Source organism: Siniperca chuatsi, linkage group LG15 (genome assembly GCF_020085105.1).
Source record: "Siniperca chuatsi isolate FFG_IHB_CAS linkage group LG15, ASM2008510v1, whole genome shotgun sequence".
NCBI classification, from domain to species: domain Eukaryota; kingdom Metazoa; phylum Chordata; class Actinopteri; order Centrarchiformes; family Sinipercidae; genus Siniperca; species Siniperca chuatsi.
The window spans coordinates 54,865-76,106 of record NC_058056.1 but is presented as its reverse complement, the minus strand read 5'-3'; the positions used below and the strand labels follow the sequence as shown (position 1 = coordinate 76,106).

At 43.9% G+C, this 21,242-nt stretch overlaps 18 non-coding genes across 18 annotated transcripts; all 18 read left to right on the top strand.

Moving 5' to 3' along the window:
• Positions 1-203: 203 nt before the first annotated feature.
• Positions 204-344, top strand: LOC122862580. Its single transcript, XR_006374810.1, has one exon. It is a non-coding gene; the product is annotated as a U4 spliceosomal RNA (small nuclear RNA).
• Positions 345-1,219: 875 nt separating this feature from the next.
• LOC122862579 lies at positions 1,220-1,360 on the top strand. The gene has a single exon (XR_006374809.1). It is a non-coding gene; the product is annotated as a U4 spliceosomal RNA (small nuclear RNA).
• Positions 1,361-2,235: 875 nt separating this feature from the next.
• Positions 2,236-2,376, top strand: LOC122862502. Its single transcript, XR_006374737.1, has one exon. It is a non-coding gene; the product is annotated as a U4 spliceosomal RNA (small nuclear RNA).
• An 874-nt stretch (positions 2,377-3,250) lies between these two features.
• LOC122862578 lies at positions 3,251-3,391 on the top strand. The gene has a single exon (XR_006374808.1). It is a non-coding gene; the product is annotated as a U4 spliceosomal RNA (small nuclear RNA).
• An 874-nt stretch (positions 3,392-4,265) lies between these two features.
• On the top strand, positions 4,266-4,406 carry LOC122862577. Its single transcript, XR_006374807.1, has one exon. It is a non-coding gene; the product is annotated as a U4 spliceosomal RNA (small nuclear RNA).
• Positions 4,407-5,280: 874 nt separating this feature from the next.
• Positions 5,281-5,421, top strand: LOC122862575. The gene has a single exon (XR_006374805.1). It is a non-coding gene; the product is annotated as a U4 spliceosomal RNA (small nuclear RNA).
• An 874-nt stretch (positions 5,422-6,295) lies between these two features.
• LOC122862574 lies at positions 6,296-6,436 on the top strand. Its single transcript, XR_006374804.1, has one exon. It is a non-coding gene; the product is annotated as a U4 spliceosomal RNA (small nuclear RNA).
• Positions 6,437-7,235: 799 nt separating this feature from the next.
• LOC122862499 lies at positions 7,236-7,376 on the top strand. Its single transcript, XR_006374735.1, has one exon. It is a non-coding gene; the product is annotated as a U4 spliceosomal RNA (small nuclear RNA).
• An 875-nt stretch (positions 7,377-8,251) lies between these two features.
• On the top strand, positions 8,252-8,392 carry LOC122862573. The gene has a single exon (XR_006374803.1). It is a non-coding gene; the product is annotated as a U4 spliceosomal RNA (small nuclear RNA).
• An 876-nt stretch (positions 8,393-9,268) lies between these two features.
• On the top strand, positions 9,269-9,409 carry LOC122862572. The gene has a single exon (XR_006374802.1). It is a non-coding gene; the product is annotated as a U4 spliceosomal RNA (small nuclear RNA).
• Positions 9,410-10,284: 875 nt separating this feature from the next.
• Positions 10,285-10,425, top strand: LOC122862571. Its single transcript, XR_006374801.1, has one exon. It is a non-coding gene; the product is annotated as a U4 spliceosomal RNA (small nuclear RNA).
• An 876-nt stretch (positions 10,426-11,301) lies between these two features.
• Positions 11,302-11,442, top strand: LOC122862570. The gene has a single exon (XR_006374800.1). It is a non-coding gene; the product is annotated as a U4 spliceosomal RNA (small nuclear RNA).
• An 874-nt stretch (positions 11,443-12,316) lies between these two features.
• LOC122862495 lies at positions 12,317-12,457 on the top strand. Its single transcript, XR_006374731.1, has one exon. It is a non-coding gene; the product is annotated as a U4 spliceosomal RNA (small nuclear RNA).
• Positions 12,458-13,332: 875 nt separating this feature from the next.
• LOC122862569 lies at positions 13,333-13,473 on the top strand. The gene has a single exon (XR_006374799.1). It is a non-coding gene; the product is annotated as a U4 spliceosomal RNA (small nuclear RNA).
• An 875-nt stretch (positions 13,474-14,348) lies between these two features.
• On the top strand, positions 14,349-14,489 carry LOC122862568. The gene has a single exon (XR_006374798.1). It is a non-coding gene; the product is annotated as a U4 spliceosomal RNA (small nuclear RNA).
• Positions 14,490-15,364: 875 nt separating this feature from the next.
• LOC122862519 lies at positions 15,365-15,498 on the top strand. Its single transcript, XR_006374754.1, has one exon. It is a non-coding gene; the product is annotated as a U4 spliceosomal RNA (small nuclear RNA).
• A 4,082-nt stretch (positions 15,499-19,580) lies between these two features.
• LOC122862567 lies at positions 19,581-19,721 on the top strand. Its single transcript, XR_006374797.1, has one exon. It is a non-coding gene; the product is annotated as a U4 spliceosomal RNA (small nuclear RNA).
• An 875-nt stretch (positions 19,722-20,596) lies between these two features.
• Positions 20,597-20,737, top strand: LOC122862566. The gene has a single exon (XR_006374796.1). It is a non-coding gene; the product is annotated as a U4 spliceosomal RNA (small nuclear RNA).
• Positions 20,738-21,242: the final 505 nt, after the last annotated feature.

The following is a 21,242-nucleotide window of genomic DNA, read 5'->3' as shown; positions in this document are numbered from 1 at the left end:
CTAAAGTAGACTCATAAAGTAGGTTATCCAGAGAGCTTAGGTTTTCCCCATCCAGCCATGGCTACAATTTCATGCAAAAAGGCGGGGTTTGTAGTCAATGAGCCAATCATTGTGCAACATCAGTCCAGTAAGGTTTCAGAAATGCACCACATGTGCTGTGAGTGTTGTATCAGATCCAGTTTTAACTCGTAGTTGTATTCATTATCCTTTCGCAGAGGCAATTTCATAGTCTATGAAGTGTATCTGAGACGTGATTATTGCTGGTTGAAAACTTAACCCAATATCCCGCCTGGATGACTTGAAATACAGTCAGCTGTGGCAATTTTTGTTGGTCTTTCAGGAGACTTTACACTGTGTATTAATAGAAAATCCAAGAACAAGAAGCAATGTTTATGCCGTTCTTGTTCTCACAACTAGGGTTTGACAATGCTTGGCCAATTGTTGTTGTAATACGTAAAGATCAAGACTTTTCAGCATGTCTTTGAGTTGTTTGGCAAAAATGAGAATCATTTCACCCCAGTTTAAACGACACTTACAATTGTAGTTCTCGTCTGGCCAACTAAAAATCGACTCAAAAAGTAGGTCATCCAGAGAGCCTAGGCTTTTCCCATCCAGCCACGGCTACAATTTCATGCAAAAAGGCGGGGTTTGTAGTCAATGAGCCAGTCAGGTGCGACAACAGTCCAGTAAGGTTTCAGAAATGCGCCACCTGTGCTGTGAGTGTTGGATCAGATCCAGTTTTAACTCGTAGCTGCGATCGGCATCCTTCCTGGAGGCAATACAGGAAGGTTCTCTGAGATGTCATTATTGTTGATTGAAAAGATAACCCAGTATCTCTCCTGGAGAACAATTTGCATATATGGAAAATTCTCAATGAATTGACAGTGTTTAGCCAGTTCTTGTACTAATACGTAAAGATCGAGCTTTTTAGGCTTGCTTTCAATTGCCTGTCTAAAATGAAAAGCATGGAAGCCCATTTTCAACGACACTAACAATTGTAATCCTGGCCTGGCTAACTAAAGTAGACTCATAAAGTAGGTTATCCAGAGAGCTTAGGTTTTCCCCATCCAGCCATGGCTACAATTTCATGCAAAAAGGCGGGGTTTGTAGTCAATGAGCCAATCATTGTGCAACATCAGTCCAGTAAGGTTTCAGAAATGCACCACATGTGCTGTGAGTGTTGTATCAGATCCAGTTTTAACTCGTAGTTGTATTCATTATCCTTTCGCAGAGGCAATTTCATAGTCTATGAAGTGTATCTGAGACGTGATTATTGCTGGTTGAAAACTTAACCCAATATCCCGCCTGGATGACTTGAAATACAGTCAGCTGTGGCAATTTTTGTTGGTCTTTCAGGAGACTTTACACTGTGTATTAATAGAAAATCCAAGAACAAGAAGCAATGTTTATGCCGTTCTTGTTCTCATAACTAGGGTTTGACAATGCTTGGCCAATTGTTGTTGTAATACGTAAAGATCAAGACTTTTCAGCATGTCTTTGAGTTGTTTGGCAAAAATGAGAATCATTTCACCCCAGTTTAAACGACACTTACAATTGTAGTTCTCGTCTGGCTAACTAAAAATCGACTCAAAAAGTAGGTCATCCAGAGAGCCTAGGCTTTTCCCATCCAGCCACGGCTACAATTTCATGCAAAAAGGCGGGGTTTGTAGTCAATGAGCCAGTCAGGTGCGACAACAGTCCAGTAAGGTTTCAGAAATGCGCCACCTGTGCTGTGAGTGTTGGATCAGATCCAGTTTTAACTCGTAGCTGCGATCGGCATCCTTCCTGGAGGCAATACAGGAAGGTTCTCTGAGATGTCATTATTGTTGATTGAAAAGATAACCCAGTATCTCTCCTGGAGAACAATTTGCATATATGGAAAATTCTCAATGAATTGACAGTGTTTAGCCAGTTCTTGTACTAATACGTAAAGATCGAGCTTTTTAGGCTTGCTTTCAATTGCCTGTCTAAAATGAAAAGCATGGAAGCCCATTTTCAACGACACTAACAATTGTAATCCTGGCCTGGCTAACTAAAGTAGACTCATAAAGTAGGTTATCCAGAGAGCTTAGGTTTTCCCCATCCAGCCATGGCTACAATTTCATGCAAAAAGGCGGGGTTTGTAGTCAATGAGCCAATCATTGTGCAACATCAGTCCAGTAAGGTTTCAGAAATGCACCACATGTGCTGTGAGTGTTGTATCAGATCCAGTTTTAACTCGTAGTTGTATTCATTATCCTTTCACAGAGGCAATTTCATAGTCTATGAAGTGTATCTGAGACGTGATTATTGCTGGTTGAAAACTTAACCCAATATCCCGCCTGGATGACTTGAAATACAGTCAGCTGTGGCAATTTTTGTTGGTCTTTCAGGAGACTTTACACTGTGTATTAATAGAAAATCCAAGAACAAGAAGCAATGTTTATGCCGTTCTTGTTCTCATAACTAGGGTTTGACAATGCTTGGCCAATTGTTGTTGTAATACGTAAAGATCAAGACTTTTCAGCATGTCTTTGAGTTGTTTGGCAAAAATGAGAATCATTTCACCCCAGTTTAAACGACACTTACAATTGTAGTTCTCGTCTGGCCAACTAAAAATCGACTCAAAAAGTAGGTCATCCAGAGAGCCTAGGCTTTTCCCATCCAGCCACGGCTACAATTTCATGCAAAAAGCGGGGTTTGTAGTCAATGAGCCAGTCAGGTGCGACAACAGTCCAGTAAGGTTTCAGAAATGCGCCACCTGTGCTGTGAGTGTTGGATCAGATCCAGTTTTAACTCGTAGCTGCGATCGGCATCCTTCCTGGAGGCAATACAGGAAGGTTCTCTGAGATGTCATTATTGTTGATTGAAAAGATAACCCAGTATCTCTCCTGGAGAACAATTTGCATGTATGGAAAATTCTCAATGAATTGACAGTGTTTAGCCAGTTCTTGTACTAATACGTAAAGATCGAGCTTTTTAGGCTTGCTTTCAATTGCCTGTCTAAAATGAAAAGCATGGAAGCCCATTTTCAACGACACTAACAATTGTAATCCTGGCCTGGCTAACTAAAGTAGACTCATAAAGTAGGTTATCCAGAGAGCTTAGGTTTTCCCCATCCAGCCATGGCTACAATTTCATGCAAAAAGGCGGGGTTTGTAGTCAATGAGCCAATCATTGTGCAACATCAGTCCAGTAAGGTTTCAGAAATGCACCACATGTGCTGTGAGTGTTGTATCAGATCCAGTTTTAACTCGTAGTTGTATTCATTATCCTTTCGCAGAGGCAATTTCATAGTCTATGAAGTGTATCTGAGACGTGATTATTGCTGGTTGAAAACTTAACCCAATATCCCGCCTGGATGACTTGAAATACAGTCAGCTGTGGCAATTTTTGTTGGTCTTTCAGGAGACTTTACACTGTGTATTAATAGAAAATCCAAGAACAAGAAGCAATGTTTATGCCGTTCTTGTTCTCATAACTAGGGTTTGACAATGCTTGGCCAATTGTTGTTGTAATACGTAAAGATCAAGACTTTTCAGCATGTCTTTGAGTTGTTTGGCAAAAATGAGAATCATTTCACCCCAGTTTAAACGACACTTACAATTGTAGTTCTCGTCTGGCCAACTAAAAATCGACTCAAAAGTAGGTCATCCAGAGAGCCTAGGCTTTTCCCATCCAGCCACGGCTACAATTTCATGCAAAAAGGCGGGGTTTGTAGTCAATGAGCCAGTCAGGTGCGACAACAGTCCAGTAAGGTTTCAGAAATGCGCCACCTGTGCTGTGAGTGTTGGATCAGATCCAGTTTTAACTCGTAGCTGCGATCGGCATCCTTCCTGGAGGCAATACAGGAAGGTTCTCTGAGATGTCATTATTGTTGATTGAAAAGATAACCCAGTATCTCTCCTGGAGAACAATTTGCATATATGGAAAATTCTCAATGAATTGACAGTGTTTAGCCAGTTCTTGTACTAATACGTAAAGATCGAGCTTTTTAGGCTTGCTTTCAATTGCCTGTCTAAAATGAAAAGCATGGAAGCCCATTTTCAACGACACTAACAATTGTAATCCTGGCCTGGCTAACTAAAGTAGACTCATAAAGTAGGTTATCCAGAGAGCTTAGGTTTTCCCCATCCAGCCATGGCTACAATTTCATGCAAAAAGGCGGGGTTTGTAGTCAATGAGCCAATCATTGTGCAACATCAGTCCAGTAAGGTTTCAGAAATGCACCACATGTGCTGTGAGTGTTGTATCAGATCCAGTTTTAACTCGTAGTTGTATTCATTATCCTTTCGCAGAGGCAATTTCATAGTCTATGAAGTGTATCTGAGACGTGATTATTGCTGGTTGAAAACTTAACCCAATATCCCGCCTGGATGACTTGAAATACAGTCAGCTGTGGCAATTTTTGTTGGTCTTTCAGGAGACTTTACACTGTGTATTAATAGAAAATCCAAGAACAAGAAGCAATGTTTATGCCGTTCTTGTTCTCACAACTAGGGTTTGACAATGCTTGGCCAATTGTTGTTGTAATACGTAAAGATCAAGACTTTTCAGCATGTCTTTGAGTTGTTTGGCAAAAATGAGAATCATTTCACCCCAGTTTAAACGACACTTACAATTGTAGTTCTCGTCTGGCTAACTAAAAATCGACTCAAAAAGTAGGTCATCCAGAGAGCCTAGGCTTTTCCCATCCAGCCACGGCTACAATTTCATGCAAAAGGCGGGGTTTGTAGTCAATGAGCCAGTCAGGTGCGACAACAGTCCAGTAAGGTTTCAGAAATGCGCCACCTGTGCTGTGAGTGTTGGATCAGATCCAGTTTTAACTCGTAGCTGCGATCGGCATCCTTCCTGGAGGCAATACAGGAAGGTTCTCTGAGATGTCATTATTGTTGATTGAAAAGATAACCCAGTATCTCTCCTGGAGAACAATTTGCATGTATGGAAAATTCTCAATGAATTGACAGTGTTTAGCCAGTTCTTGTACTAATACGTAAAGATCGAGCTTTTTAGGCTTGCTTTCAATTGCCTGTCTAAAATGAAAAGCATGGAAGCCCATTTTCAACGACACTAACAATTGTAATCCTGGCCTGGCTAACTAAAGTAGACTCATAAAGTAGGTTATCCAGAGAGCTTAGGTTTTCCCCATCCAGCCATGGCTACAATTCCATGCAAAAAGGCGGGGTTTGTAGTCAATGAGCCAATCATTGTGCAACATCAGTCCAGTAAGGTTTCAGAAATGCACCACATGTGCTGTGAGTGTTGTATCAGATCCAGTTTTAACTCGTAGTTGTATTCATTATCCTTTCGCAGAGGCAATTTCATAGTCTATGAAGTGTATCTGAGACGTGATTATTGCTGGTTGAAAACTTAACCCAATATCCCGCCTGGATGACTTGAAATACAGTCAGCTGTGGCAATTTTTGTTGGTCTTTCAGGAGACTTTACACTGTGTATTAATAGAAAATCCAAGAACAAGAAGCAATGTTTATGCCGTTCTTGTTCTCATAACTAGGGTTTGACAATGCTTGGCCAATTGTTGTTGTAATACGTAAAGATCAAGACTTTTCAGCATGTCTTTGAGTTGTTTGGCAAAAATGAGAATCATTTCACCCCAGTTTAAACGACACTTACAATTGTAGTTCTCGTCTGGCCAACTAAAAATCGACTCAAAAAGTAGGTCATCCAGAGAGCCTAGGCTTTTCCCATCCAGCCACGGCTACAATTTCATGCAAAAAGGCGGGGTTTGTAGTCAATGAGCCAGTCAGGTGCGACAACAGTCCAGTAAGGTTTCAGAAATGCGCCACCTGTGCTGTGAGTGTTGGATCAGATCCAGTTTTAACTCGTAGCTGCGATCGGCATCCTTCCTGGAGGCAATACAGGAAGGTTCTCTGAGATGTCATTATTGTTGATTGAAAAGATAACCCAGTATCTCTCCTGGAGAACAATTTGCATATATGGAAAATTCTCAATGAATTGACAGTGTTTAGCCAGTTCTTGTACTAATACGTAAAGATCGAGCTTTTTAGGCTTGCTTTCAATTGCCTGTCTAAAATGAAAAGCATGGAAGCCCATTTTCAACGACACTAACAATTGTAATCCTGGCCTGGCTAACTAAAGTAGACTCATAAAGTAGGTTATCCAGAGAGCTTAGGTTTTCCCCATCCAGCCATGGCTACAATTTCATGCAAAAGGCGGGGTTTGTAGTCAATGAGCCAATCATTGTGCAACATCAGTCCAGTAAGGTTTCAGAAATGCACCACATGTGCTGTGAGTGTTGTATCAGATCCAGTTTTAACTCGTAGTTGTATTCATTATCCTTTCGCAGAGGCAATTTCATAGTCTATGAAGTGTATCTGAGACGTGATTATTGCTGGTTGAAAACTTAACCCAATATCCCGCCTGGATGACTTGAAATACAGTCAGCTGTGGCAATTTTTGTTGGTCTTTCAGGAGACTTTACACTGTGTATTAATAGAAAATCCAAGAACAAGAAGCAATGTTTATGCCGTTCTTGTTCTCATAACTAGGGTTTGACAATGCTTGGCCAATTGTTGTTGTAATACGTAAAGATCAAGACTTTTCAGCATGTCTTTGAGTTGTTTGGCAAAAATGAGAATCATTTCACCCCAGTTTAAACGACACTTACAATTGTAGTTCTCGTCTGGCTAACTAAAAATCGACTCAAAAAGTAGGTCATCCAGAGAGCCTAGGCTTTTCCCATCCAGCCATGGCTACAATTTCATGCAAAAAGGCGGGGTTTGTAGTCAATGAGCCAGTCAGGTGCGACAACAGTCCAGTAAGGTTTCAGAAATGCGCCACCTGTGCTGTGAGTGTTGGATCAGATCCAGTTTTAACTCGTAGCTGCGATCGGCATCCTTCCTGGAGGCAATACAGGAAGGTTCTCTGAGATGTCATTATTGTTGATTGAAAAGATAACCCAGTATCTCTCCTGGAGAACAATTTGCATATATGGAAAATTCTCAATGAATTGACAGTGTTTAGCCAGTTCCTGTACTAATACGTAAAGATCAAGCTTTTAGGCTTGCTTTCAATTGTCTGTCTAAAATGAAAAGCATGGAAGCCCATTTTCAACGACACTAACAATTGAATCTGGCTAACAATTGTAATCCTGGCCTCCAGCTAACTATAGTAGAATCATTTGTGCAACATCAGTCCAGTAAGGTTTCAGAAATGCACCACATGTGCTGTGAGTGTTGTATCAGATCCAGTTTTAACTCGTAGTTGTATTCATTATCCTTTCACAGAGGCAATTTCATAGTCTATGAAGTGTATCTGAGACGTGATTATTGCTGGTTGAAAACTTAACCCAATATCCCGCCTGGATGACTTGAAATACAGTCAGCTGTGGCAATTTTTGTTGGTCTTTCAGGAGACTTTACACTGTGTATTAATAGAAAATCCAAGAACAAGAAGCAATGTTTATGCCGTTCTTGTTCTCATAACTAGGGTTTGACAATGCTTGGCCAATTGTTGTTGTAATACGTAAAGATCAAGACTTTTCAGCATGTCTTTGAGTTGTTTGGCAAAAATGAGAATCATTTCACCCCAGTTTAAACGACACTTACAATTGTAGTTCTCGTCTGGCCAACTAAAAATCGACTCAAAAAGTAGGTCATCCAGAGAGCCTAGGCTTTTCCCATCCAGCCACGGCTACAATTTCATGCAAAAAGGCGGGGTTTGTAGTCAATGAGCCAGTCAGGTGCGACAACAGTCCAGTAAGGTTTCAGAAATGCGCCACCTGTGCTGTGAGTGTTGGATCAGATCCAGTTTTAACTCGTAGCTGCGATCGGCATCCTTCCTGGAGGCAATACAGGAAGGTTCTCTGAGATGTCATTATTGTTGATTGAAAAGATAACCCAGTATCTCTCCTGGAGAACAATTTGCATGTATGGAAAATTCTCAATGAATTGACAGTGTTTAGCCAGTTCTTGTACTAATACGTAAAGATCGAGCTTTTTAGGCTTGCTTTCAATTGCCTGTCTAAAATGAAAAGCATGGAAGCCCATTTTCAACGACACTAACAATTGTAATCCTGGCCTGGCTAACTAAAGTAGACTCATAAAGTAGGTTATCCAGAGAGCTTAGGTTTTCCCCATCCAGCCATGGCTACAATTTCATGCAAAAAGGCGGGGTTTGTAGTCAATGAGCCAATCATTGTGCAACATCAGTCCAGTAAGGTTTCAGAAATGCACCACATGTGCTGTGAGTGTTGTATCAGATCCAGTTTTAACTCGTAGTTGTATTCATTATCCTTTCGCAGAGGCAATTTCATAGTCTATGAAGTGTATCTGAGACGTGATTATTGCTGGTTGAAAACTTAACCCAATATCCCGCCTGGATGACTTGAAATACAGTCAGCTGTGGCAATTTTTGTTGGTCTTTCAGGAGACTTTACACTGTGTATTAATAGAAAATCCAAGAACAAGAAGCAATGTTTATGCCGTTCTTGTTCTCACAACTAGGGTTTGACAATGCTTGGCCAATTGTTGTTGTAATATCGTAAAGATCAAGACTTTTCAGCATGTCTTTGAGTTGTTTGGCAAAAATGAGAATCATTTCACCCCAGTTTAAACGACACTTACAATTGTAGTTCTCGTCTGGCCAACTAAAAATCGACTCAAAAAGTAGGTCATCCAGAGAGCCTAGGCTTTTCCCATCCAGCCATGGCTACAATTTCATGCAAAAAGGCGGGGTTTGTAGTCAATGAGCCAGTCAGGTGCGACAACAGTCCAGTAAGGTTTCAGAAATGCGCCACCTGTGCTGTGAGTGTTGGATCAGATCCAGTTTTAACTCGTAGCTGCGATCGGCATCCTTCCTGGAGGCAATACAGGAAGGTTCTCTGAGATGTCATTATTGTTGATTGAAAAGATAACCCAGTATCTCTCCTGGAGAACAATTTGCATGTATGGAAAATTCTCAATGAATTGACAGTGTTTAGCCAGTTCTTGTACTAATACGTAAAGATCGAGCTTTTTAGGCTTGCTTTCAATTGCCTGTCTAAAATGAAAAGCATGGAAGCCCATTTTCAACGACACTAACAATTGTAATCCTGGCCTGGCTAACTAAAGTAGACTCATAAAGTAGGTTATCCAGAGAGCTTAGGTTTTCCCCATCCAGCCATGGCTACAATTTCATGCAAAAAGGCGGGGTTTGTAGTCAATGAGCCAATCATTGTGCAACATCAGTCCAGTAAGGTTTCAGAAATGCACCACATGTGCTGTGAGTGTTGTATCAGATCCAGTTTTAACTCGTAGTTGTATTCATTATCCTTTCGCAGAGGCAATTTCATAGTCTATGAAGTGTATCTGAGACGTGATTATTGCTGGTTGAAAACTTAACCCAATATCCCGCCTGGATGACTTGAAATACAGTCAGCTGTGGCAATTTTTGTTGGTCTTTCAGGAGACTTTACACTGTGTATTAATAGAAAATCCAAGAACAAGAAGCAATGTTTATGCCGTTCTTGTTCTCACAACTAGGGTTTGACAATGCTTGGCCAATTGTTGTTGTAATACGTAAAGATCAAGACTTTTCAGCATGTCTTTGAGTTGTTTGGCAAAAATGAGAATCATTTCACCCCAGTTTAAACGACACTTACAATTGTAGTTCTCGTCTGGCTAACTAAAAATCGACTCAAAAAGTAGGTCATCCAGAGAGCCTAGGCTTTTCCCATCCAGCCACGGCTACAATTTCATGCAAAAAGGCGGGGTTTGTAGTCAATGAGCCAGTCAGGTGCGACAACAGTCCAGTAAGGTTTCAGAAATGCGCCACCTGTGCTGTGAGTGTTGGATCAGATCCAGTTTTAACTCGTAGCTGCGATCGGCATCCTTCCTGGAGGCAATACAGGAAGGTTCTCTGAGATGTCATTATTGTTGATTGAAAAGATAACCCAGTATCTCTCCTGGAGAACAATTTGCATATATGGAAAATTCTCAATGAATTGACAGTGTTTAGCCAGTTCTTGTACTAATACGTAAAGATCGAGCTTTTTAGGCTTGCTTTCAATTGCCTGTCTAAAATGAAAAGCATGGAAGCCCATTTTCAACGACACTAACAATTGTAATCCTGGCCTGGCTAACTAAAGTAGACTCATAAAGTAGGTTATCCAGAGAGCTTAGGTTTTCCCCATCCAGCCATGGCTACAATTTCATGCAAAAAGGCGGGGTTTGTAGTCAATGAGCCAATCATTGTGCAACATCAGTCCAGTAAGGTTTCAGAAATGCACCACATGTGCTGTGAGTGTTGTATCAGATCCAGTTTTAACTCGTAGTTGTATTCATTATCCTTTCGCAGAGGCAATTTCATAGTCTATGAAGTGTATCTGAGACGTGATTATTGCTGGTTGAAAACTTAACCCAATATCCCGCCTGGATGACTTGAAATACAGTCAGCTGTGGCAATTTTTGTTGGTCTTTCAGGAGACTTTACACTGTGTATTAATAGAAAATCCAAGAACAAGAAGCAATGTTTATGCCGTTCTTGTTCTCATAACTAGGGTTTGACAATGCTTGGCCAATTGTTGTTGTAATACGTAAAGATCAAGACTTTTCAGCATGTCTTTGAGTTGTTTGGCAAAAATGAGAATCATTTCACCCCAGTTTAAACGACACTTACAATTGTAGTTCTCGTCTGGCTAACTAAAAATCGACTCAAAAAGTAGGTCATCCAGAGAGCCTAGGCTTTTCCCATCCAGCCACGGCTACAATTTCATGCAAAAAGGCGGGGTTTGTAGTCAATGAGCCAGTCAGGTGCGACAACAGTCCAGTAAGGTTTCAGAAATGCGCCACCTGTGCTGTGAGTGTTGGATCAGATCCAGTTTTTAACTCGTAGCTGCGATCGGCATCCTTCCTGGAGGCAATACAGGAAGGTTCTCTGAGATGTCATTATTGTTGATTGAAAAGATAACCCAGTATCTCTCCTGGAGAACAATTTGCATGTATGGAAAATTCTCAATGAATTGACAGTGTTTAGCCAGTTCTTGTACTAATACGTAAAGATCGAGCTTTTTAGGCTTGCTTTCAATTGCCTGTCTAAAATGAAAAGCATGGAAGCCCATTTTCAACGACACTAACAATTGTAATCCTGGCCTGGCTAACTAAAGTAGACTCATAAAGTAGGTTATCCAGAGAGCTTAGGTTTTCCCCATCCAGCCATGGCTACAATTTCATGCAAAAAGGCGGGGTTTGTAGTCAATGAGCCAATCATTGTGCAACATCAGTCCAGTAAGGTTTCAGAAATGCACCACATGTGCTGTGAGTGTTGTATCAGATCCAGTTTTAACTCGTAGTTGTATTCATTATCCTTTCGCAGAGGCAATTTCATAGTCTATGAAGTGTATCTGAGACGTGATTATTGCTGGTTGAAAACTTAACCCAATATCCCGCCTGGATGACTTGAAATACAGTCAGCTGTGGCAATTTTTGTTGGTCTTTCAGGAGACTTTACACTGTGTATTAATAGAAAATCCAAGAACAAGAAGCAATGTTTATGCCGTTCTTGTTCTCACAACTAGGGTTTGACAATGCTTGGCCAATTGTTGTTGTAATACGTAAAGATCAAGACTTTTCAGCATGTCTTTGAGTTGTTTGGCAAAAATGAGAATCATTTCACCCCAGTTTAAACGACACTTACAATTGTAGTTCTCGTCTGGCTAACTAAAAATCGACTCAAAAAGTAGGTCATCCAGAGAGCCTAGGCTTTTCCCATCCAGCCACGGCTACAATTTCATGCAAAAAGGCGGGGTTTGTAGTCAATGAGCCAGTCAGGTGCGACAACAGTCCAGTAAGGTTTCAGAAATGCGCCACCTGTGCTGTGAGTGTTGGATCAGATCCAGTTTTAACTCGTAGCTGCGATCGGCATCCTTCCTGGAGGCAATACAGGAAGGTTCTCTGAGATGTCATTATTGTTGATTGAAAAGATAACCCAGTATCTCTCCTGGAGAACAATTTGCATGTATGGAAAATTCTCAATGAATTGACAGTGTTTAGCCAGTTCTTGTACTAATACGTAAAGATCGAGCTTTTTAGGCTTGCTTTCAATTGCCTGTCTAAAATGAAAAGCATGGAAGCCCATTTTCAACGACACTAACAATTGTAATCCTGGCCTGGCTAACTAAAGTAGACTCATAAAGTAGGTTATCCAGAGAGCTTAGGTTTTCCCCATCCAGCCATGGCTACAATTCCATGCAAAAGGCGGGGTTTGTAGTCAATGAGCCAATCATTGTGCAACATCAGTCCAGTAAGGTTTCAGAAATGCACCACATGTGCTGTGAGTGTTGTATCAGATCCAGTTTTAACTCGTAGTTGTATTCATTATCCGTTCGCAGAGGCAATTTCATAGTCTATGAAGTGTATCTGAGACGTGATTATTGCTGGTTGAAAACTTAACCCAATATCCCGCCTGGATGACTTGAAATACAGTCAGCTGTGGCAATTTTTGTTGGTCTTTCAGGAGACTTTACACTGTGTATTAATAGAAAATCCAAGAACAAGAAGCAATGTTTATGCCGTTCTTGTTCTCATAACTAGGGTTTGACAATGCTTGGCCAATTGTTGTTGTAATACGTAAAGATCAAGACTTTTCAGCATGTCTTTGAGTTGTTTGGCAAAAATGAGAATCATTTCACCCCAGTTTAAACGACACTTACAATTGTAGTTCTCGTCTGGCCAACTAAAAATCGACTCAAAAAGTAGGTCATCCAGAGAGCCTAGGCTTTTCCCATCCAGCCACGGCTACAATTTCATGCAAAAAGGCGGGGTTTGTAGTCAATGAGCCAGTCAGGTGCGACAACAGTCCAGTAAGGTTTCAGAAATGCGCCACCTGTGCTGTGAGTGTTGGATCAGATCCAGTTTTAACTCGTAGCTGCGATCGGCATCCTTCCTGGAGGCAATACAGGAAGGTTCTCTGAGATGTCATTATTGTTGATTGAAAAGATAACCCAGTATCTCTCCTGGAGAACAATTTGCATGTATGGAAAATTCTCAATGAATTGACAGTGTTTAGCCTGTTCTTGTACTAATACGTAAAGATCGAGCTTTTTAGGCTTGCTTTCAATTGCCTGTCTAAAATGAAAAGCATGGAAGCCCATTTTCAACGACACTAACAATTGTAATCCTGGCCTGGCTAACTAAAGTAGACTCATAAAGTAGGTTATCCAGAGAGCTTAGGTTTTCCCCATCCAGCCATGGCTACAATTTCATGCAAAAAGGCTGGGTTTGTAGTCAATGAGCCAATCATTGTGCAACATCAGTCCAGTAAGGTTTCAGAAATGCACCACATGTGCTGTGAGTGTTGTATCAGATCCAGTTTTAACTCGTAGTTGTATTCATTATCCTTTCGCAGAGGCAATTTCATAGTCTATGAAGTGTATCTGAGACGTGATTATTGCTGGTTGAAAACTTAACCCAATATCCCGCCTGGATGACTTGAAATACAGTCAGCTGTGGCAATTTTTGTTGGTCTTTCAGGAGACTTTACACTGTGTATTAATAGAAAATCCAAGAACAAGAAGCAATGTTTATGCCGTTCTTGTTCTCATAACTAGGGTTTGACAATGCTTGGCCAATTGTTGTTGTAATACGTAAAGATCAAGACTTTTCAGCATGTCTTTGAGTTGTTTGGCAAAAATGAGAATCATTTCACCCCAGTTTAAACGACACTTACAATTGTAGTTCTCGTCTGGCCAACTAAAAATCGACTCAAAAAGTAGGTCATCCAGAGAGCCTAGGCTTTTCCCATCCAGCCACGGCTACAATTTCATGCAAAAAGGCGGGGTTTGTAGTCAATGAGCCAGTCAGGTGCGACAACAGTCCAGTAAGGTTTCAGAAATGCGCCACCTGTGCTGTGAGTGTTGGATCAGATCCAGTTTTAACTCGTAGCTGCGATCGGCATCCTTCCTGGAGGCAATACAGGAAGGTTCTCTGAGATGTCATTATTGTTGATTGAAAAGATAACCCAGTATCTCTCCTGGAGAACAATTTGCATGTATGGAAAATTCTCAATGAATTCACAGTGTTTAGCCAGTTCTTGTACTAATACGTAAAGATCGAGCTTTTTAGGCTTGCTTTCAATTGCCTGTCTAAAATGAAAAGCATGGAAGCCCATTTTCAACGACACTAACAATTGTAATCCTGGCCTGGCTAACTAAAGTAGACTCATAAAGTAGGTTATCCAGAGAGCTTAGGTTTTCCCCATCCAGCCATGGCTACAATTTCATGCAAAAAGGCGGGGTTTGTAGTCAATGAGCCAATCATTGTGCAACATCAGTCCAGTAAGGTTTCAGAAATGCACCACATGTGCTGTGAGTGTTGTATCAGATCCAGTTTTAACTCGTAGTTGTATTCATTATCCTTTCGCAGAGGCAATTTCATAGTCTATGAAGTGTATCTGAGACGTGATTATTGCTGGTTGAAAACTTAACCCAATATCCCGCCTGGATGACTTGAAATACAGTCAGCTGTGGCAATTTTTGTTGGTCTTTCAGGAGACTTTACACTGTGTATTAATAGAAAATCCAAGAACAAGAAGCAATGTTTATGCCGTTCTTGTTCTCACAACTAGGGTTTGACAATGCTTGGCCAATTGTTGTTGTAATACGTAAAGATCAAGACTTTTCAGCATGTCTTTGAGTTGTTTGGCAAAAATGAGAATCATTTCACCCCAGTTTAAACGACACTTACAATTGTAGTTCTCGTCTGGCCAACTAAAAATCGACTCAAAAAGTAGGTCATCCAGAGAGCCTAGGCTTTTCCCATCCAGCCATGGCTACAATTTCATGCAAAAAGGCGGGGTTTGTAGTCAATGAGCCAGTCAGGTGCGACAACAGTCCAGTAAGGTTTCAGAAATGCGCCACCTGTGCTGTGAGTGTTGGATCAGATCCAGTTTTAACTCGTAGCTGCGATCGGCATCCTTCCTGGAGGCAATACAGGAAGGTTCTCTGAGATGTCATTATTGTTGATTGAAAAGATAACCCAGTATCTCTCCTGGAGAACAATTTGCATATATGGAAAATTCTCAATGAATTGACAGTGTTTAGCCAGTTCTTGTACTAATACGTAAAGATCGAGCTTTTTAGGCTTGCTTTCAATTGCCTGTCTAAAATGAAAAGCATGGAAGCCCATTTTCAACGACACTAACAATTGTAATCCTGGCCTGGCTAACTAAAGTAGACTCATAAAGTAGGTTATCCAGAGAGCTTAGGTTTTCCCCATCCAGCCATGGCTACAATTTCATGCAAAAAGGCGGGGTTTGTAGTCAATGAGCCAATCATTGTGCAACATCAGTCCAGTAAGGTTTCAGAAATGCACCACATGTGCTGTGAGTGTTGTATCAGATCCAGTTTTAACTCGTAGTTGTATTCATTATCCTTTTGCAGAGGCAATTTCATAGTCTATGAAGTGTATCTGAGACGTGATTATTGCTGGTTGAAAACTTAACCCCCCCTTATGGATTACTTAAAATCAAGGCCAGTTACGTCGCCCGGATTGGCGCTACCGGGGCCCCACCCTGGAGCCAGGCCTGGGGTGGGTGCCCGACGGCGAGCGCCTGGTGGCCGGGCCTTTCCCCACGGGGCCCGGCCGGGCACAGCCCGAAGGAGCGGCGTGGGGCCGTCCTCCCGTGGACCCACCACCCGCAGGAGGATCCGTGAGGGCCGGTGCAGAGAGATCTGGGCGGCAGTCGAAGGCAGGGGCCGGCGACCAGATCTCCGGACACAGAAACTGGCTCTAGGGACATGGAATGTCACTTCGCTGGGGGAAGGAGCCTGAGCTTGTGCGGGAGGTTGAGCGTTACCGGCTAGATATAGTCGGCCTCGCCTCCACGCACAGCCTGGGCTCTGGAACCCGTCTCCTCGAGAGGGCTGGACGCTCCATTTCTCTGGCGTTGCCGGGCGGGGAGAGGCGGCGGGCTGGTGTGGGCCTGCTCATAGCCCCACAGCTCAGCCGTCACGTGTTGGAGTTTACCCCAGTGAGCGAGAGGGTCGCGTCCCTCTGCCTCCGGGTGGGGACAGGTCTCTCACTGTTGTGGCGGCCTACGGGCCGAACAGCAGTGCAGAGTACCAGGCCTTCTTGGAGTCCCTGGGAGGGGTACTAGACAGTGCACCACCCGGGGACTCCGTTGTTCTACTGGGGACTTCAACGCCCACGTGGGCAACGACAGTGACACCTGGAGAGGGGTAATCGGAAGGAACGGCCCCTGATCTGAACCCGGCGGTGTTCAGTTGTTGGACTTCTGTGCTAGTTACAGTTTGTCCATAACTAACACCATGTTCAAGCACAAGGGTGTCCATCAGTGCACGTGGCACCAGGACACCCTAGGCGGAGGTCGATGATCGACTTTGTTGTCGTATCATCTGACCTCCGCCGCGTGTCTTGGACACTCGGGTGAAGAGAGGGGCGGAGCTGTCAACCGATCACCACCTGGTGGTGAGTTGGATCCGCTGGCGGGGAGGAAGCCGGACAGACTTGGCAGGCCCAAGCGTATCGTGAGGGTCTGCTGGGAACGTCTGGCGGAGCCCTCTGTCAGCAGGGTCTACAACTCACACCTCCGGGAGAGCTTCTCCCAGATCCCGGGAGGTTGGGGACATTGAGTCCGAGTGGACCATGTTTTCCACCTCCATTGTCGATCGGCGGCTCGTAGCTGTGGTCGCAAGGTTTCTGGTGCCTGTCGCGCGGCAATCCCCGAACACGGTGGTGGGCGCCGAAGTAAGGGATGCCGTCAGGCTGAAGAAGGAGTCCTATCGGGCCTTGTTGGCTCGTGGGACTCCCGAGGCAGCTGACAGGTACCGGCAGGCTAAGCGTGCTGCAGCCCGTGCGCGTCACAGAGGCAAAAACTCAGGACTGGGAGAGGTTCGGAGGCCATGGAGGAGGACTATCGGTCGGCCTCAAAGAAATTCTGGCAAACCGTCTGACGGCTCAGGAGGGGGAAGCAGTGCTTCACCAACACCTTGTGCGGTGCGGGTGGAGAGCTGTTGACCTCGACTGGGGATGTTGTCGGACGGTGGAAGGAATACTTTGAGGATCTCCTCAATCCCGCTGTCACGTCTTCCGAAGAGGAAGCGGAGGCTGGGGACCGGAGGCGGACTCATCCATCACCCTGGCCGAAGTCACTGAGGTTGTTGGCAAGCTCCTTGGTGGCAAGGCTTCGGGGTGGATGAGATCCGTCCTGAGTATCTTAAGTCTCTGGATGTTGTGGGACTGTCTTGGCTGACACGTCTCTGCAACATCGCGTGGCGATCTGGGACAGTGCCTCTGGACTGGCAGACCGGGGTGGTGGTCCCTCTGTATAAGAAGGGGACCGGAGGGTGTGTTCCAATCACAGAGGGATCACACTTCTCAGCCTCCCGGTAAGGTCTATTCCAGGGTACTGGAGAGGAGAATTCGTCCGATAGTCGAACCTCGGATTCAGGAGGAGCAGAGTGGTTTTCGTCCCGGTCGTGGAACACTGGACCAGCTCTATACTCTCCATCGGGTGCTCGAGGGTTCATGGGAGTTTGCCCAACCAGTCCACATGTGCTTTGTGGATCTGGAGAAGGCATTCGACCGTGTGCCCCGGGCGCTTTGTGGGGAGTGCTCTGGGAGTATGGGGTCCGGGGCCCTTTGCTAAGGGCTGTCCGGTCCCTGTATAACCGGAGCAGGAGCTGTGTTCGCATTGCCGGCAGTAAGTCAGACCTGTTCCCGGTACATGTTGGACTCCGCCAGGGCTGCCCTTTGTCACCGGTTCTGTTCATAATTTATATGGACAGAATTTCTAGCGCAGTCAGGGGCGGAGGGTGTCCGTTTTGGGAACCACAGGATCTCATCTCTGCTGTTTGCAGATGATGTCGTTCTGATGGCTTCTTCAAACCAGGACCTGCAGCATGCACTGGGACGGTTTGCAGCCGAGTGTGAAGCAGCTGGGATGAGAATCAGCTCTTCCAAATCTGAGGCCATGGTTCTTGACCGGAAAAAGGTGGTTTGCTCTCTTCGCGTGGGTGGGAGTCCTTGCCCCAAGTGGAGGAGTTTAAGTATCTTGGGGTCTTGTTCACGAGTGAGGGACGGATGGAGCGTGAGATTGACAGGCGGATCGGTGCAGCGTCTGCAGTGATGCGGGCGCTGTATCGGACCGTTGTGGTAAAGAAGGAGCTGAGTCGAAAGACAAAGCTCTCGATTTACCGGTCAATCTACGCTCCTGCCCTCACCTATGGTCATGAGCTTTGGGTAGTGACCGAAAGGACAAGATCGCGGATACAAGCGGCCGAAATGGGCTTCCTCCGCCGAGTGGCTGGGCGCTCCCTTAGAGATAGGGTGAGGAGCTCAGTCACACGGGGCTCGGAGTAGAGCCGCTGCTCCTCCACGTCGAGAGGAGCCAGCTGAGGTGGCTAGGGCATCTGATCCGGATGCCTCCTGGACGCCTCCCTCGGGAGGTGTTCTGGGCATGTCCCACCGGGGGCGGCCCCGGGAAGACCCAGGACACGCTGGAGGGACTATGTCTCTCGGCTGGCCTGGGAACGCCTCGGGATCCCCGGAGGAGCTGGAGGAAGTGTCTGGGGCGAAGGAAGTCTGGGAGTCCCTGCTTAGACTGCTGCCCCAGCGACCCGGCCCGGATAAGCGGAAGAAGATGGATGGATGGATGGATGGATGGATGGATGAAAACTTAACCCAATATCCCGCCTGGATGACTTGAAATACAGTCAGCTGTGGCAATTTTTGTTGGTCTTTCAGGAGACTTTACACTGTGTATTAATAGAAAATCCAAGAACAAGAAGCAATGTTTATGCCGTTCTTGTTCTCATAACTAGGGTTTGACAATGCTTGGCCAATTGTTGTTGTAATACGTAAAGATCAAGACTTTTCAGCATGTCTTTGAGTTGTTTGGCAAAAATGAGAATCATTTCACCCCAGTTTAAACGACACTTACAATTGTAGTTCTCGTCTGGCCAACTAAAAATCGACTCAAAAAGTAGGTCATCCAGAGAGCCTAGGCTTTTCCCATCCAGCCACGGCTACAATTTCATGCAAAAAGCGGGGTTTGTAGTCAATGAGCCAGTCAGGTGCGACAACAGTCCAGTAAGGTTTCAGAAATGCGCCACCTGTGCTGTGAGTGTTGGATCAGATCCAGTTTTAACTTCGTAGCTGCGATCGGCATCCTTCCTGGAGGCAATACAGGAAGGTTCTCTGAGATGTCATTATTGTTGATTGAAAAGATAACCCAGTATCTCTCCTGGAGAACAATTTGCATGTATGGAAAATTCTCAATGAATTGACAGTGTTTAGCCTGTTCTTGTACTAATACGTAAAGATCGAGCTTTTTAGGCTTGCTTTCAATTGCCTGTCTAAAATGAAAAGCATGGAAGCCCATTTTCAACGACACTAACAATTGTAATCCTGGCCTGGCTAACTAAAGTAGACTCATAAAGTAGGTTATCCAGAGAGCTTAGGTTTTCCCCATCCAGCCATGGCTACAATTTCATGCAAAAAGGCGGGGTTTGTAGTCAATGAGCCAATCATTGTGCAACATCAGTCCAGTAAGGTTTCAGAAATGCACCACATGTGCTGTGAGTGTTGTATCAGATCCAGTTTTAACTCGTAGTTGTATTCATTATCCTTTCGCAGAGGCAATTTCATAGTCTATGAAGTGTATCTGAGACGTGATTATTGCTGGTTGAAAACTTAACCCAATATCCCGCCTGGATGACTTGAAATACAGTCAGCTGTGGCAATTTTTGTTGGTCTTTCAGGAGACTTTACACTGTGTATTAATAGAAAATACAAGAACAAGAAGCAATGTTTATGCCGTTCTTGTTCTCACAACTAGGGTTTGACAATGCTTGGCCAATTGTTGTTGTAATACGTAAAGATCAAGACTTTTCAGCATGTCTTTGAGTTGTTTGGCAAAAATGAGAATCATTTCACCCCAGTTTAAACGACACTTACAATTGTAGTTCTCGTCTGGCTAACTAAAAATCGACTCAAAAAGTAGGTCATCCAGAGAGCCTAGGCTTTTCCCATCCAGCCACGGCTACAATTTCATGCAAAAAGGCGGGGTTTGTAGTCAATGAGCCAGTCAGGTGCGACAACAGTCCAGTAAGGTTTCAGAAATGCGCCACCTGTGCTGTGAGTGTTGGATCAGATCCAGTTTTAACTCGTAGCTGCGATCGGCATCCTTCCTGGAGGCAATACAGGAAGGTTCTCTGAGATGTCATTATTGTTGATTGAAAAGATAACCCAGTATCTCTCCTGGAGAACAATTTGCATATATGGAAAATTCTCAATGAATTCACAGTGTTTAGCCAGTTCTTGTACTAATACGTAAAGATCGAGCTTTTTAGGCTTGCTTTCAATTGCCTGTCTAAAATGAAAAGCATGGAAGCCCATTTTCAACGACACTAACAATTGTAATCCTGGCCTGGCTAACTAAAGTAGACTCATAAAGTAGGTTATCCAGAGAGCTTAGGTTTTCCCCATCCAGCCATGGCTACAATTTCATGCAAAAAGGCGGGGTTTGTAGTCAATGAGCCAATCATTGTGCAACATCAGTCCAGTAAGGTTTCAGAAATGCACCACATGTGCTGTGAGTGTTGTATCAGATCCAGTTTTAACTCGTAGTTGTATTCATTATCCTTTCGCAGAGGCAATTTCATAGTCTATGAAGTGTATCTGAGACGTGATTATTGCTGGTTGAAAACTTAACCCAATATCCCGCCTGGATGACTTGAAATACAGTCAGCTGTGGCAATTTTTGTTGGTCTTTCAGGAGACTTTACACTGTGTATTAATAGAAAATCCAAGAACAAGAAGCAATGTTTATGCCATTCTTGTTCTCATAACTAGGGTTTGACAATGCTTGGCCAATTGTTGTTGTAATACGTAAAGATCAAGACTTTTCAGCATGTCTTTGAGTTGTTTGGCAAAAATGAGAATCATTTCACCCCAGTTTAAACGACACTTACAATTGTAGTTCTCGTCTGGCCAACTAAAAATCGACTCAAAAAGTAGGTCATCCAGAGAGCCTAGGCTTTTCCCATCCAGCCACGGCTACAATTTCATGCAAAAAGGCGGGGTTTGTAGTCAATGAGCCAGTCAGGTGCGACAACAGTCCAGTAAGGTTTCAGAAATGCGCCACCTGTGCTGTGAGTGTTGGATCAGATCCAGTTTTAACTCGTAGCTGCGATCGGCATCCTTCCTGGAGGCAATACAGGAAGGTTCTCTGAGATGTCATTATTGTTGATTGAAAAGATAACCCAGTATCTCTCCTGGAGAATA